This window comes from Tachypleus tridentatus, chromosome 13 (genome assembly GCF_004210375.1).
Source record: "Tachypleus tridentatus isolate NWPU-2018 chromosome 13, ASM421037v1, whole genome shotgun sequence".
In the NCBI taxonomy this organism is placed as follows: domain Eukaryota; kingdom Metazoa; phylum Arthropoda; class Merostomata; order Xiphosura; family Limulidae; genus Tachypleus; species Tachypleus tridentatus.
Window position 1 is genome coordinate 122,359,316 of NC_134837.1, and position 15,958 is coordinate 122,375,273.

General features: G+C 33.8%; 1 long non-coding RNA gene and 1 other non-coding gene across 2 annotated transcripts; both read left to right on the forward strand.

Annotated features, from left to right (window-relative positions):
- Positions 1 to 4,837: 4,837 nt before the first annotated feature.
- Positions 4,838 to 8,264, forward strand: LOC143238606 (uncharacterized). Its single transcript, XR_013020666.1, has 2 exons — positions 4,838 to 4,983; positions 6,871 to 8,264. It is a non-coding gene; the product is annotated as an uncharacterized LOC143238606 (long non-coding RNA).
- Positions 8,265 to 15,856: 7,592 nt separating this feature from the next.
- TRNAR-UCG (transfer RNA arginine (anticodon UCG)) lies at positions 15,857 to 15,929 on the forward strand. The gene has a single exon. It is a non-coding gene; the product is annotated as a tRNA-Arg (tRNA).
- The last annotated feature ends 29 nt before the right edge of the window (positions 15,930 to 15,958 follow it).

Here is a 15,958-nt window from a genome sequence, read left to right on the forward strand (position 1 = left end):
AAGAACCAGTTATTAGTTGTTTCTCTCTGGATTATCTAATTTCTTATCACGATTGGGAATACGATTTAGGACTATTTAGTGCTAAAGAACCAGTTATTAGTTGTTTCTATCTGGATTATCTAATTTCTTATCACGGTTGGGGATACAATTTAGGACTATTTAGTGCTAAAGAACCAGTTATTAGTTGTTTCTATCTGGATTATCTAATTTCTTATCACGGTTGGGAATACAATTTAGGACTATTTAGTGCTAAAGAACCAGTTATTAGTTGTTTCTATCTGGATTATCTAATTTCTTATCACGGTTGGGGATACAATTTAGGACTATTTAGTGCCAAAGAACCAGTTATTAGTTGTTTCTATCTGGATTATCTAATTTCTTATCACGGTTGGGGATACAAGTTAGGACTATTTAGTGCTAAAGAACCAGTTATTAGTTGTTTCTATCTGGATTATCTAATTTCTTATCACGGTTGGGGATACAATTTAGGACTATTTAGTGCTAAAGAAGCAGTTATTAGTTGTTTCTATCTGACTTATCTAATTTCTTATCACGGTTGGAATACAATTTAGGACTATTTAGTGCTAAAGAACCAGTTATTAGTTGTTTCTATCTGTATTATCTAATTTCTTATCACGGTTGGGGATACAATTTAGGACTATTTAGTGCTAAAGAACCAGTTATTAGTTGTTTCTATCTGAATTATCTAATTTCTTATCACGGTTGGGGATACAATTTAGGACTATTTAGTGCTAAAGAACCAGTTATTAGTTGTTTCTATCTGGATTATCTAATTTCTTATCACGGTTGGGGATACAATTTAGGACTATTTAGTGCTAAAGAACCAGTTATTAGTTGTTTCTATCTGGATTATCTAATTTCTTATCACGGTTGGGAATACAATTTAGGACTATTTAGTGCTAAAGAACCAGTTATTAGTTGTTTCTATCTGGATTATCTAATTTCTCATCACGGTTGGGAATACAATTTAGGACTATTTAGTGCTAAATAACCAGTTATTAGTTGTTTCTATCTGGATTATCTAATTTCTTATCACGGTTGGGAATACAATTTAGGACTATTTAGTGCTAAAGAACCAGTTATTAGTTGTTTCTATCTGAATTATCTAATTTCTTATCACGGTTGGGGATACAATTTAGGACTATTTAGTGCTAAAGAACCAGTTATTAGTTGTTTCTATCTGGATTATCTAATTTCTTATCACGGTTGGGAATACAATTTAGGACTATTTAGTGCTAAAGAACCAGTTATTAGTTGTTTCTATCTGGATTATCTAATTTCTTATCACGATTGGGAATACAATTTAGGACTATTTACGGTTGGGTGACTATTTAGTAAAGAACCAGTTATTAGTTGTTTCTATCTGAATTATCTAATTTCTTATCACGATTGGGAATACAATTTAGGACTATTTAGTGCTAAAGAACCAGTTATTAGTTGTTTCTACACGACAATGACCAAATAAGATTTCTGTTATATTAACATGATCTTGTTTCAACACCTTTTGATGCTATGTTATATCGACACAAAACAAAATTTCCCACTTACCTATTTATTCATTAAATTACGTTAACTTTCAGAAATTAATTATCTAAATGATACGTTCAACATTCTGTTTATTTTAAAAATTAGAACAAACGAATAAATCAGTTTAATTTTAATACTTTAACAAATGTATTTTATACCAAACTATTAAAATGTTATGTACCTACTTTTTCTGTTATAATTCAGATGTGGAATAAAGGAGATGAAATATTATATACAATGTAAATGTATCTGTTTGCCCTCGACAAGACTTTCCAACTTTCTAACCTTTTGTGTGTTTGTGTATTTTAAAGCCATGCCAGGCTTCCTACTGTGTCTACCGAGGGAAATCGAACCCCTGATTATAGCACTGTAAATCCATAGACTTAACACTGTATCCCCGGGATCGGCTGGTGTCTTGCCGGACAACCTGTCGACTCCTCCTGCTCAACGCCGGCGAAATTTTTTTGAGCTGACCACTTGATATTCACGTTCCGTATCCCTCAGGATATTTTAAGCAATTTGCAACAGCAGTTTTACTACGCCCGATCTTACCAGCGATGGCACGTTGAGAGAGACCTTGCTTTTGCAGCTCGACAATTCTACCGCGTTCAAATTCTGTCAACTTTTTAGCCTTTTCCATGTTTATACTCAATGTAATACAGGATATGTCAGTGGAAGATGTTGACAACGCTAATGCTTGAATACAAATGACAAAATTTCGTTACGTGTTTACCGATTAACCCTTCGTTTCAGTATGGTCTTGAACTTTTGACCAGCTAGTATTTAGACTAATTTCATAGTGTTCACATTTTCCCTATTAAATGCTAAAAACGTTTGTTTTTGTTCCCTTTTCTTATTTTCATCTTTCGAAGCTCCACTCAAATAAGTGGTTGAGTCTAACAACGGAAATGCATATTTTTTCTTTATGTTTATTGGCCTTAAGATTTTGGCCAGCAGTGTACATATTTATATATATACATAAAGAAAGAGTGAAACATTATTCACTTGAGTTGGTTTCCTGAGAGAACGTTTAACAGAATGTACCCTAAATATCCATGGTAACTTCGTGTGCATCACTATGACGACAAGATCGAACACTAACATCGAGGTCCTTCTTCCGATTAAACTTTGTTGTTGAGAAAAAACATTTGAATTTCCTACAAACTAACAGTATTCATACTTCGTGTAAATTGCCCATATCCCCTGATAAAAAAAAAAACATCTTTAAAGGTTTGTCACGCAAGTTGAAAAAGAACTTTTGCTCTTTAAAAACGTGAAGTCTTTTTCTTCAGGGACAAAAGCATTTAACTATAAGGCAGCTTCCACAGGGACAACACGTCTGATAAACTACAAACTTACACTACACGAACTATGTCAAAACGTGTTTTGTTTTGTTTTTTACTTGTAAAATATAAATACATTGATGTGAAATAACTTTCCTTATCACAAGCTCCAACATCTTTCAAGACAACGCGCGTGGATCCTAAGTTTCAATTGTTTCTAAATTTTTCTTATAGAAGTTTACACAGAAATTTACTTGCTAATAGAGGGAAACCTTTTCTCTGACTGTAATTACAAAACACTTGACATCTGGGAGAAATCATACACCAAGAATAACTACCAGGAGCAAACACGGATGGAAGTGATAAAAGAAGTGTGCGACTGTGTAACTGTTACAGCTCCATATGCTAACTCATCAAGTAAGTAGACAAATCATCACGTGACTGTTACAGCTCCATATACTAACTCATCAAGTAAGACAAATCCTTACATAACTGGTGTAATATTTATTCTCTTCATTTTCTGTTATTTCAAATGGAAAGTCACATTAGACTATGGTTGTGAAAATATATACAAAAAAAAATTAGTAGAAAAAACTTTTGAACGACCCATGACCTGTTTGACACAGAATGTTCGAATGTTTCCTCTCCAATTTTACTTAAATGTTTTCTTCATAAGTTCGACAGGGAAGCTGCTTACACGGGGTTCTAAAATTACACCTTTATATTTTATTTAAATTCGAAGTTTCATTGTGAGTTTTAACTTACTTTGACTCATAGTTGAACGGGAATCTAGTGTGTCCAGTTTTATATATATATTTTCCTTACTTTTCAGACAACAACTCCGTCAGATTTTGCGGTCCCCGAGATTTTACTGGATGTGTCATAGTACAGCTTCCTAACATCCTAAGTAAGTTCTGTGACTCTTTAAAGTTGTTTTGTGTTTCGCTTTGAGAAGCAAGTCCACGGTGACTGATGAAAATCGACTGTGGTTTTGTTTGTTTCAAACGTTCAATTTTTATGTCCACATCTTCTGGAGCAGCGTACTTAGTTTAAAAAAATCTGAGAAAACAGTTTTCTTTATATATATATATTTACTGACAGGCATTTAATTGTTATTACGTATTACAATGATAAGATTGAATAGAAAAGCCAATATTCGTTTCCAATTCTGTTTTAATACAGGAAAACTCAGAAGGTGTCACTACCTGTGCAAAGAGTATAAATACGACACATACACAACCTTCACCGAACTCAGCCCTTCTTACAATGCTAGGAGGATAAACAGGTTTGTCGTGGTTCCATTCTATACCATAGGAAGTTTAAATCCACAGCAACGAAATCAGTTAATTAATTACGTTATATACACTTTCTAGGCCTAATTGTAATCAGTGTTTCTGTGTTGTGAGTAAACACTGCGGTCATTTCCAGTGTTTTTGTATTTATACTTTGAGATTTGTACCTCTAGTTTGAGCTTCTCATAGTTGTTTAACTGTAATAATTACTAGAATTATTGTAGGTACCGAAAATGGTCATGTAGTTAAACTCCTGCACACTCCTAAAGACATAACCATTTTCGGTACCTCTGACACGCACTCTAATCGTATACATGCATGTACTTTCAGTCAGACCTCTTGACCCCCAAGCGAGATGGATATATATGATACAAAATACTTATCTGTAATTTTTTACGTTACTGATTTAGGTTTTTTTATTGTAATTATTCTCATCTCATATAATTTATACCTGTTAATAGACATTTTTATTAGAGTTAATTGTAATTATTTTATGTTTTATGAAACTTTAAACATACTATTTTACTTTAATATAAAAGATAAAATGCTTAATATGTCGTGATGTGGCTTTTAATATGGAGAAAAATTCAGTAAACTTTATAATAATTAAAAAAACTGAAGTTCTAACGTGTGTTTTTAAACAAAACTTTCATCAGACGTTTAATACTCGTTATAAATGGCTTCTAATAAATACCACTGTTTATTTTTTACATAGAAAACGCCGCTAGAGTAAAAATGATGTACCGAGAATTGTCATATCAAAAACTTCAATACAAAACACGTTTCATCAGTTCTACCATAAGTATTATTGTCATATGAAAAACTTCAATACAAAAAACGATCTTTCAGATCTACCATAAGTAAGTATTATTGTCATATGAAAAACTTCAATACAAAACACGTTCCATCAGTTCTACCATTAGTAAGTATTATTGTCATGTGATAAACTTCAATACAAAAAACGATCCTTCAGATCTACCATAAGTAAGTATTATTGTCATGTGAAAAACTTCAATACAAAAAACGATCCTTCAGATCTACCATAAGTAAGTCATATACTTCAATACAAAAAACGTTCCTTCAGATCTACCATAAGTAAGTATTATTGTCATATGAAAAACTACAGGACAGTGTTAGTTATAACACTGTTTATATACAATGTCACTCTGGATAGGACAGTGTTAGTTATGATACAATTTATATACAAGGTCACTCTGGACAGTACAATATTTGTTATGACTGTTTATATACAAGGTCTCTCTGTACAGAACAGTGTTGGTTATGATATAGTTTATTCACAAGGTAAATTTGGACAGGATAGTGTTATTTATGACCCAAGAGATATTTTCATTAAACATAAAATAATAAAACTTGTGCATCGACAGCAACTTTCGGAACAGAATGGTCTAAGATGGTTGTAAATGTCAGTCCTGTAAGGCGAATCCTCTGTCGTTAAATGTTTCATCAGCTACATTTGTATGAAACACAAACACTTTAGCAGTAGAAAAAAAAACCCAAAGATTCTATTTAAAGTAACCAAACACCGTTCAAACTATACTTTAATTAAGCTCTTGTATGAAGGCATGTCATGGGTTTCCAACCTTCTATAATAATATAGAATTATTCTAAATTATCGATTATTTAGTTTCCACAATAATGTAACGTCAAAATATGGTTTACAGTTGCTAACATGATCTTATTTTAACTGATTTGCTCTTTGATCTCTAGGAGATGACTTCTCCTCCGCCCACAGGGACATTTAAATGTTGTACGTAAAATCCAAGTTAAATATTTTAAAATTTAAATATCCTTTGCTGACAGATTGTGACGTTGATGAAACTTATAGTAATAAAGTTTATGATTCTGGACTCAGGCGCACTTTTATTTATTCAGTTCAAATTAACTTTCATCTTGACTATCTCGACAGAGTATCATTTTGAGAGAATCGAGAAGCTATTAATTGATTCATACTTAGCTATATATGTACAAATACTGTTAGTTTATGTTGAGTATAAATACTATTTATATTATCGTTTCAATGTGTTCTATATATTTATCTATTTAAAATTCAGTCATTTACAACACGCCCCCTAATTCTTGTTCAAATCTGTTTGTCTCATAATTGTTGGGAAATTGGTTTAATTTGTCATATGAAAAACTTCAGTACAAAACACGTTCCTTCATATCTACCATAAGTAAGTATTATTGTCATATGAAAAACTTCAGTACAAAAAACGTTCCTTCAGTTCTATCATAAGTAAGTATTATTGTCATATGAAAAACTTCAGTACAAAAACGTTCCATCAGTTCTACGATAAGTAAGTATTATTATCATGTGAAAAACTTCAGTGGAAACGTCGTTTTCTCCGTTCCACCATAAGTAAGTATTATTGTCATATGAAAAACTTTAGACAAGTATCATACAGTAACAACAGTAGTAATTAATATCTACTTGAAGAAATCTAACTGGCATACTATATATATATATATATATATATATATAGAGAGAGAGAGAGAGAGAGATATATATATATATATATGTAGAGAGAGAGGCAATAGTTTGTTTAAAACGTACTGTGATTATATGAAAGGTGTAACAAACAAAACATATATTAATCATAACCCAACATAAATAATTTCAAGTGTTCAATTTTTAAAATTAGGGTACTTTGAAAATTTCATACAATGTTAACCTTTCTAGAAAATTATAAAACTGTTAATTAAAACTAGTTTGTTTGTTTTTTCAGGTAAGATTGGAGTAACCCTAGGCCTAATGTTAGGAGCTAGTGCAATCACCTTGTTGGAGGTTCTAATATTTGTTGTTCGGTATCTGTGGGTGAAGGTTGCCCATGGCAACGTTATGAAAAAGATTTACCAGAAGAATTGTAGTTAGATTTTCAAATATCGTAGTTATTAGCATAAATAGCTTGTTAATGTTTTATTAAGTCATACTGAGTAGAAGTAATGAACGAAATGCATAATTCCTAAACTTTTCACACAGATATTAATCACTGATGAAGAGAAATCCAAGATGGCGCACACCCTACGTGCACATAAACTCAAGTTCGTAGATTAGGTTACATACTAATAATGTAGAACACACTCCGTTTGTGATTAGACAACGGTTTTAAAGTAATATACTGTTATACATAAATCTCATGCTCGTGATTAGAAAACGGTTTTATTTTAAAATATTATATATTTTCATGTTATGTAGTTTTACAATAGACTGGAACTCAAGAACAAACACGTTATTCCAAATGTGATCTAACCCGTTATCTGCACAATGAAATTATAATCTCTTTAAACTTGTATTCAGTATTTGTATAGGTAGACCCTAAAATCCTATGTGCCCTACCACTAGCAACAGCTCATTGCTTGTATGGCTTACGAAACTGATCAATCATTACACAAAGATCCCTTTTTTCATGAGATTGTTAATGTTGTTCCCATTCAAATTATACTTAAAATCCATATTATGATAACCCACATGCAATATCTTACATTAATCATAATTAAAACCCATCTGCCATTTATTTGTCCAACTCACTAACTCAGCAGCATCCTCTTCACAGTCAGTAACACCAAAGACCTTGATATCATCTGTAAGTATAAGTAATTTATTGATCATTCCTTCATCTGTGTTATTGATGTAAATCAAAAAGAACAAAGATCCTAATACTGAGCTCTGAGGTACCTCACTTGTGACATTAATCCAGTTTGACTGAACTCCATTAATAACCTTCTCCTTTTTTTCATCCAGCCACGCTTCTATCCAATTAGCAAACTTATCATCCGGACATATAGAGATAATAGTTTTTACAAGCCTTTGATGTGAATTATGAACTGACCTGAACAATTCTGCAATCAATTAGGTAGATAATGTTTTAAATAGATTTTATGTTAACAAGAAATATGTTATAAAGATATGTTACACAGTAAAATATTTATATATTCTTCAACTCACTAACGAAAGTTATACATGGTATTAACTTTAACCACTTGGTACCAAAATATTTTACTTACTTTTGTTCCAACATTAGAAGTTAAATACTTTATTATTCGTAGTTGTTTTATCTAACATATCATGTACTCTCTCTGTCAGATTTTGCCGTAATTAAACTGTAATAAGAAACAAAAATAAGACCTTATTATTCAATGGAAACAGTGGAGAAGAATTGAGTACATTTTCGTAATTATACCTAATACACAAACTGCAGTACAGTTTATCATCATATTTATGTACAAGGTCACTCTGGACAGGACAGTGTTAGTTATGACAGTTTATATACAAGGTCACTCTGGACAGGACAGTGTTAGTTATGATATAGTTTATATACAAGGTCACTCTGGACAGAACAGTGTCAGTTATGACAGTTTATATACAAGGTAAATCTGAGCAGAACAGTGTTAGTTATGACAGTTTATATACAAGGTCACTCTGGACAGGACAGTGTTAGTTATGATATAGTTTATATACAAGGTCGCTCTGGACAGGACAGTGTTAGTTATGACACAGTTTATATACAAGATCACTCTGGACGGTACAATGTTTGTTATGACTGTTTATATACAAAGTAACTCTAAACGGAACAGTGTTAGTTATGACAGTTTATATACAAGGTTACTCTGGACGGGACAGTGTTAGCTATGATACAGTTTATATACAAGGTCACTCTGGACAGGACAGTGTTAGTTACGATACAGTTTATATACAAGGTCACTCTGGACAGGACACCAATGTCATCAAAGGACAGATCCAATTCATCCAACTGTTTCTGGAAACTAAGGCTAAAAGAAACAATGGCAGATCATCTGCTCTGAAAAAGCATGGCCCATTGAGGAAGGACAACACAACCCCATGTGGTATACTGTAGGAAGGATTGAATTAAAGACAGTTACAAATGGCAGAAGTATAAAAGAGGTTCATGAGACTCTGAGTACAAACTCTGGACTGGGGAAGTGCAGAAAGCTCCCGTGCAGAGTCAAACCCCTGATGATGAACAGGACCTAGCATCTTGAAGTTCAAGGTCCTGGAAGAGCCGTAGACCAGAGACCCATAGTCCAGTTTTGATTGAATGAGAGCACGATATATTTTTAGCATAAAGCATCGATCCACTTCCTAAGAGGTGGAAGAAAGAACACTGAGGATGTTCAGTGCCCTTGTACACTTGGATGTAGCTGCTTGAGGTGTGATATAAAGGTCAGTTTACAATCAAGAAACTTTGTCTCAGGTAGCTCAACTTCACTGATATGGAGTTCAGGATCAGGGTGAATACCCCCTTGGCAGCAAAAGTGCATGCAAACAATTTTAGAGAGAGAGAGAGAACATAAAACCGTTTGCTGTGATTCACTTTGGTAAACGTTTGAGGGCAGTCTGTACCTGCTGCTGAATATATCTTATGTTCAACGACTGACATGAGACGTGAAAGTCACTAACGCAGAGTCCATTTGGAACAGTAAAAGGTATTGTTAGTGATGGCTTTACTGAAAAGTGTGGCACTCAAAACAGAGCCCTGAGGGGCTTCAACTTCCTGTAGGAAAGAACAAGAAAGAGTCAAACCCACACAAACTTGGAATTTCCAGCCCATTAAAAATTTGTTGATAAAAATGGGCAAATGACCACGCAACCCATATAAATGAAGATCTTACAAAATGCCATACCTTCACATAGTATCATAAGCCTTCTCAAGGTCAAAGAATACTGACACAAGACGTTGTTGCTTGAGTAAGACTTCTCTGTTCAATGTTTCAAGTCAAATCAGGTGATCTATGGTGTAGTGCTTTTGTCAAAACCCACACTGGGTGGGCGAGAGAAGAGTGTTTGATTCAACAAACCAAACAAGAGGAGCATTAACTAACCTCTCCAAGATCTTACAGAGACAGCTCAAAGCAACTGAATGGTAATTTGAAGGAATCTTGGGATCCTTCCCAGGCTTAGAGAAAAGTAGCACAATAGCTTGGCATTATGGATCAGGAAAAACATTCTCCTGCCAGATGCAGTTAAAAACAACCACAAGAATAGCAGGAAAGAGATGGCGCAGCATCTCGTAGCATATATCTTCAGGTCCAACAGATCTACTGCCAGACAGAAGAAGAGCCAGCTTCAGTTCCACCAGTATAAAGGAGCGATTATAATCATAGAGACGATCACCTGAAATTAAAGAGGTGATCACTCTGCCCAAATCTTGATGGCTATGAAGGTGGAAGATGGAGCAGAAGTGCTAGATACCCAACAAAAGCTTTTGCCGAGAATATCAGCAATGCTCTGGGCATCAGAGAGGAAGATCAAAAAAGCGACAGGGTTATATTGCCCACTGACCTTCCAGATCTTGTGTCATATGACTTAGGAACTGGTGGCTGAAGAGATGCTGCTTGTTAATTTAATCCAAGTTTCCCTCTGGGTTTGACGTCTTACCTGCTGACCATGAGCAAGGGCCCACTGAAAAGTGATGCGATTTGAAAGTGTGGAATACCTACGCAAGGTATCTTAGGCCTGTTTTTGTGTTTTCCATGCCGTGTGGCAGGCAGGACTCTATCAAGGACGACGATATCATGGAAAACATGTTGAGGTTTTAGGAATACACTGAGCAGCTGCCTGGATAATACAATCAGTTATTGCTGCCACTTAGTTGTTTATCAATGACTTAAAGACAACAGCAGGATCAAGTTCTACGAGAGCAATGAAAAAAGGCCAGTTGTGAACCATTTTCAAACACTGTAGCTCTTTTCCTTCCATCTACTTTAGGCATGAATGAAACCAAGATGGGTGACAGCCATTACAATTAACACAAGGAAGGTCTATTTCACATTCATAGGCACTGTGGTCCTTGTCACTGCAATGAACCGCTCACACTGGAAACATCTGAGAGGATTTGGAATATATTGTCACACTTGGCAATTTAGATAACCTGCCTATATGGTGGCAGGTAAACATGGTGATGTAAACGTCAAAATTAGGACACTGGTCTACATCATAATTCCATTTTAGTGAGTGAAGATACGCCTCACTACAAAAACTCCTTAGGTGGAGAAACCATCGAGGATCTCTGACTTGAGAATGTTCTTCAAATCCCTCTCAACGATAACTCCTCATGATGAATTCAAAGTAGCATGGGGAGTAACCTTTATCGATATGTCCCCAATGGCCTTCAAATGCAAGAGGAGTTCACTGTGTTTAGGAGTGGATGTTTACACCAATATGGCACCAGAACAAAGCTTTCTAACTGACTTAAAAGAGCCAGGAAACCCCTCTAATCCCTTCTGAATAAAAATGGGAGACATTTACCCTAAAGGTTTGTCTCCAAAATAAAATGAGATGCAAACTGTTGCTCAGAATCTTCAAGGCATGATTGTTTACCAATGATCTGTTTTTTTCACAATTTTATTTTGATTTTTTATTTGGGGAACCAATGTAAAGAAAGAATATTTTGGTGCCCACTGATTCCAACCACCATAGAGACCTACAAAGGGAATGCACTAAAATGCCAAAGAAGGACACTGCAGCAACACCAGGGTTTCGTATGCACTTTACCCAAACACCAGCATCAGATACAATGTCCACACCACCTGTTGACAATGTCCAACACTGGTACTTGGTTGATCCTAGTCCATGTGAATAGTTTTCATTACTGTGATCAAAGGCTTTATAATATTATAACTAAATATCCTTTACTGTGTTCTACGCTGATATACTGGTTTATTTAACAAAACACTCAGAGCTGATTAATAATAAAACTAAGACTGGCAAAGTAATAGGAAAGTGTTGCCATCTACTGTTAGTGATTTTCCACATAATTATATATAATTACTTCCTAATGTTATTTTACTACATTCTGTACAAATAGAAAACTTAATTAAAATTTAGATAACATTTTAAGCATCAAGTTCAGGTATAATGTGGCATAAATAATTTTTTTGAAGAAATAATGACCTAACATTGTGCTTTTAAATGTGTGAACATTTCTCTTTGATCATCAGAATTCAAGTCCAGTCGAATGAAGTATGTAAACATTGTGTTATTTGTGTTGTTAATAAGTTCAATCAGGAATGATTAATTTAAAAAGTGATCTATTGCCTGGTTTCCCCCTATGTATCAAACCATCATTAAATGTTTTTATTTTTCGAGACAAAATAGAAAATACTTTAATAACAGAACAAACAGTTGATTTTCCTTGTAGCAAGTACCAGTATAAACAGTTAATTACTGTGTACAAGTATAAACATTATAAACTGATAGACTACGAAATGGCACCTACTGCCAATTCTTCGGTTACCCTAACAAAATAGCAGCATTTGACCATCACTTTTACAATATTCCCATGATCCCAAGGTGTGAAAGGCATTTTTGCTGCAACAGGATGAGAATCATAAACCATCAAGTTCAGAGTAGCACATTGACCACTAGGGCCACCCAGTCCTAAAATACAAATAATGAAACAATACCAAAATATATCAGACATCAGTGTGATATTAATATTGCAATTTTTAATTTTTGTTCAGTTTTCATTTTCTCTTATTTTTTTTTTATTCTGGCTTGTAATTTCTTGTATCTGTATAAAATGTTTCTTAGACAAATTTCCATACATGCCCATCCCATAGGTAAAAAAACAACAGTAATAATTAATATACACTAATTCCTGCAATGGAGAACAAAAACAAAAGTATACTATCACATTCTAAAGTTACCCAATATTTGTAAATAACTAAAAAGAAGTAACAGATGTGTTCTGAAGAAAAAGTAAACAGGAAGAAAACACAGAACTGAACACCATTATTGGATTAATTTCAAACGATAAAAACAACAATCTTATCAAGATAGATCAAGCTCTCAATTATGGAAGACTCAGCTGAGCTGATTTCCAAGCAAGCATTGGGTAGGTCTGCTTAGTAACGGGAGAATCGAGAAGGATCTGACTTTGAAAACTGACTCAGTTTTAACGTACGAGAGAAATAAGGAGATTAGACGCGTGTGATGTGATGTTAAACAACCTTTATTACAGGCAAAGCAAAAACTAGATGCGTACTTGTGTAGACACACAGCTGACTCTACTAGATACGTATACCGCGACTGAAAAGAAGAAGAAAAAAAATTTGTAAACTTAATTAATTTATCAATAGTAACATTAAACTGGGATGTATTATGGGTCAACTTTTTCAAGACGCAGCTTTGCACATTTGTTCTTTAAATATTTGTCAATCTTTCTTCCTAATACTACAAGTACATTTCTGGTTTCAAAATGAAGTTCGAGTCCTTTTAAGTTTAAAAATCGAATTTCAATATCTGTGGTGAACAGATAGCCCATTGTATAGCATTGTGTTTAATTTCAAACAAAATTTAGAAGAGGTGAAATTTTTAAGTGCAAGATAAGACCAGAGAGGGCAGAAAGTAGTCGCCTACTGAAAAGAGAGAGAGAGACAGAAAAGAAAAAGAGATTCATTCAATTAAACAAAATGGTGAAATATGGTACAATCAATGTTATGACAATGCGTTATAATGTTCGTTTGTTTGTCTGCTAACACTTGAGCATAATAATAGGTCAAGATGGTGAATTTCACACTGTATACGTAAGTATAGCTAAGTGTCAGCTTGTTGTAAGCGGATTCAATCCAGTACATTGTAGTAGTTCTGATCTGAGCTATTTTAAGCCTGAAAGATAATCAGTGGAACTAGAAACTCTTCTTTCTTTCCACATCGATCTTGTTCATGATGTCATTTTGCCTGTAGTTAAGAGATTGTGGTCCGATTGGTCAAACTATGTCGATTAATATCCTACATAATGCTATCACAGCTCGCGTTTAACTAACAAACGCACTCGTGATATTTCTGGCCCACCCACATAATAAAATTCTAAATTTTAGCAATTAATTACACAAATTAATATGTCTACTACACAAATATATAAATACAGGGTGGCCCGTAAGTCCCTACCCATCCATATATCTTATGTATCTGTGTGTTGTCCCTCATTCTCTCTGCATAATATCATGCGACGCCATGTTCTGTGAGACATTTTCCTCAACATAGCAGGTGTTATTGTTCCAAATGCCGTGGTAACAGCTGCCTTCAACTCATCATTAGTATTATTGAATATAACATAATAACATATGGATGGGTAGGGACATTAGGGCCATCCTGTATATACGTGAGACGAGGCTGACAGCCGTTTTTAGGCTTAGCCAGTATTTTCGCCTAAGTCACCCATTTAATACATTAGTGGAAGACTACATGTATAATGTTTTGATGACTGGTGTTTTGTTTCTCACACAAATCCCTTGTTTATACAGAATTTGAAGAATATGTAGTATTAACGTTACTGGTATTAAGTTTTCCTTCCGAATTATTTACCAAAAAGTTGTTTACAATAATAAGAATAAATACGAAATACAGTTTGTCACTTGTGATCCACTAATACGGCTTTATAGTTACTGATAATCGATGAACCGTGAAAATACCCTGAAATCGGTATAACTATTAAACTATTTGTATTTATCAACTATGATTCCTTATAAAATACACACTTTGTCTGTGTTTTAGCATCACGTTATTTAAAATTTTGGGGTTTCCAAGGCGAATGTTTGAATTTTCGTAAATATACTTCCATCGTAGATAAATTGTTTTAGGCTAGCTCCGTACTCGTATTTAACGTAACTATTTTAAGTAGTTGTAGAAATCCCATCTCTGTGTATGAAATGTGAAGGGTTTGGTGGATCTAACAGTTTATAGGTTGCACCACAGTGCCGCTTCGATAATGTATTATCAGGTACGAATAGTTTATAGAAAGACGCATTTAAATCTAAATTAACTATACATCTAGACGATATCGAAATACATGTATATGAAGTCGAAGTTAAAGATCGATTTCATTAAAATGAATAATTGTTGATTAAAAATGGTACTGATCAATCACAAATGTTACATTTTAGAATAATTTAAGTGGACTGGCCTGTATCTTCAGTAAATACATCAGCAATATGAAAAAAGAGCATAAATGTTTTTTTATTTATATAAAGAAATATTTTACAAATATTTTTAATCTAAATTTTAGAAAAATGAATGAAAAATATTTTGCATAGTTTTATTAATTTGAAACACATTTGCGCTTATTCGTAACAGTAAGTTTCTATTTCCTTCCTTAAATACTTTGTTGCAGGAGTAAGGTATTAGGATGGTCCGTTGCTTATGGGAGCTATTTACCGGTAGATTACTACTGATTACTGATCAATATAGTTTCTGATTGCTTTCCCCTGTAAGTGAGTTTGACCGTTCTTTTGCTAAAGGTGAATTAGTTCATGATTTTTGTCTTTTACTTTTTTAACACAAAAATACGTAATTGGTCATCTATGCTCTAACCACTGCAAGAAATCGAACCCTTGGATTCGTTTTGTAAATACGTGAACTTAAACCGATGTCTCTCAAGGGAACAAAATGTTTTAAAGAAGGGAAACTGAGAATACCGAATTAAAATAAATTATATACTGACAACTTACCAATCAGTTGACACCATTTAGCCATTAAATGAACCAAACAAAATCCTTGTTTATGCATTATAAAAAAATAACGCTCTGAACATATATCCCTTACAATTTAAACTTAGTATATTAAATAAACGTTTGAAAAAAATGGATATAAAATTGTTATTTCGTTCAATTATTCACAACCATCAATTTCAAAAAAAATAAAATTTGCCATGAGATACAGCATAGAATAACACATTAGAAACTATTATATATGTCCGCGTGGCCTAATGGATAAGGCGTCTGACTTCGGATCAGAAGATTGCAGGTTCGAATCCTGTCGCGGACGCGTGAGTTATACTTTTAAAACCTTTTTTC